The following is a 2,330-nucleotide window of genomic DNA, read 5'->3' as shown; positions in this document are numbered from 1 at the left end:
CCGCAAAGGGCCGGGTGACTCGGGTCTTGCATCCATGGGCCGCCCCTGCCCAAACGGAGAGGTCTGTGCATGCACGGGGGCCTTAGCCCAGACCCTCGGCCGTGTCTCCTCCAGTGGAGGATGCTCCCCGTGGTACATAACTAACCACTGCTCGCTTGCACCTAGCTTTGCATTTCTCCTGATTCTGCTGCTGTTCCTGTTTTGGCATGGGGGTTATATCCGTGGGCCCCCCACGCACCCTCAAAGCCAAGTGTGGTCAGCTCACAGACGGACTCGGGAGGGCTCAGGGCCCCGGCGCCCCACCACAAGAGGCTTGGATTTGCTTGCAGATAATCAAAAGGGCACAAAGTTACAAGCCACATCCCTGTTGGGATACGTGTAGCGGGGCCAAATAGCAAGCAAACCGTGCTTGTTGCCAGGACCAACTCCGAAGTGACGCTGCAGCACTAATAGGATTATTGGGGGGATGAGAGAGAGGATGCTGTGGCAATAATATGGCTCCCTGCGTGTAAGTGGCATTTTTTTGGCACTTACATGGCTAAAAACCTGCCCACGTAGATGTGCAGATGGAAGCAGAATCCACCATAGACTTAATCCCCAGGATAAGGACGGCTCCCCTGGATAAGGTTGTCCGGGACAGATGGTAACTGGCCTGGGTGTAGGCTAGGGGGTTGCGACTCTTCAGGGGTCAGTCTCGGTCTCGGTACAGACGATGAATCATGCCTGGTCTCGAATCCCTGCATCTCCAGTGTATTCCCGCATTACACTTCGCAGCTAGAGAGCGGGGAGCGATGTGTTGGGTCCGTCACTAAAGGGCGCGTGCGGGGCATCGACACCGGATACACCTTGCCCGTCAGACCAATGTTGCAGCCATAGCCTGGGGGGATTTCTCTCTAGAAGGGGAGAGGGGACGATCCTGCCACCCACAAAGGGGCCATTGAAAACACGGCGACTAGAAGTGTGCGAAGGGCACGTGGAGGTTAGAAGTGTGCGAAGGTCTGTGCTTCTCGAGGGAGAGGAAAGTGTCTAAAAAACTAGACTCCACGCAAAGAAAGGAAGTGCAGAAGGGACCAGGGTCCTCAAAGGGCACCGGCCCAATCCTGGACAGAGCTCAGAAGTGGTGGAAACTGAGGAGGAAATGCCACGCGGGTGTCTCGCCCCTTGCTCGGCTCTTATCCTGTTGATAAAGTCACGAACAGTGCTAGCAACTCTCTGCAACACCGTGTCTGCTCGCTTCAACCGCCGTGCATCTTGCCGTGCGCCAGGGTGGAGGGCTGTGCAGGGGGTGCCCCTACGGCGGGGCAGGGCGGTGCAGGGCAGGAGGCTTTCGACGCTGGTCTTGGAGCCTGGGCAGCGGGGTGCGGGGCCTGCTTTTGAAAGATGGAGAGTCTGTACCTGGGCACTGAGCCCAGGCCAAAGCGGAGGCAGCTCGTGTGCCGACATGGCCAGCATCTGTGGGGCAGGGGGGTGGGAAAGGCTTAAACCCCAGCTCCCCAGGAGTTCGGGCGCTCCCCAGCGGGTGCAGCGGACGTGGCTTGTCTGGTCTCGGCTCAGAAAGGGCGCACAGGCTATGGCACCCGTCTCTGCCGCTGGGTCTTCATTTGCAGCTCTTTCGTTGTTGTGTGTCTCTGAGCTGATGCCTCCACCGTGAGGAGCCAGGAGCAGCCGCTCAGGTCAGCAAAACTTCCAGAGGAGTTGGGGAAAAGCAGCAGGACTCCCTGCATCCCAGCAAGGCAGGGATGATCACCGGCCCCCAGCAGGGCACGGGGGCATTGATGCAAGACGGGCAGAGTTCACTGGGACACTCTGCTTGGGAGCAGATGGACGCAGGTGCAGGGCTTGCCCCAGCTGGACCACTGTCCGGGGCATCTGTTTGCTCAGCCTCTGTGCCACCCTAAGTGCTTTTGCGGCATCACGACAGTGGCAGCCTCCGGGATGCCCGTGCTGGCTGCAGGGGTGCGCAGGCCTCCAGCTGCTTCTGGCCCAGATGTGGCCAGCCCCTGAGCGTGCTCCTCGTGCTGGGTGCCAGCTCCCAGGCAGCGTCACATCAAAGAACGCAGCCTTTTGTTTATTCCCCGTTTGAAGTTTGCTGCTAATTTGTTGGTATTCATGCAGCGGCGCGCGGCGCTCCTCTCCCCGAATAAATGCTCGTTGCATTGCTCTTAAATGACTGGAGACCTCCCATTTGAATCTTTTATTCATCGTCTTCTTCCAGCTCAGACATGGGGAAAACATGTAAATTCAAAACCTGCGAGAATTGAAAATTTCATAAGTGCTGCTGACCTCTCTCCGGCAGCACGGAGCGGGAGCGCAATAAAGGAATTCTAATG

This window comes from Alligator sinensis, unplaced genomic scaffold (genome assembly GCF_000455745.1).
Source record: "Alligator sinensis unplaced genomic scaffold, ASM45574v1 scaffold512_1, whole genome shotgun sequence".
Classification (NCBI taxonomy): Eukaryota; Metazoa; Chordata; order Crocodylia; family Alligatoridae; genus Alligator; species Alligator sinensis.
Note: the sequence above shows the minus strand (reverse complement) of the source record.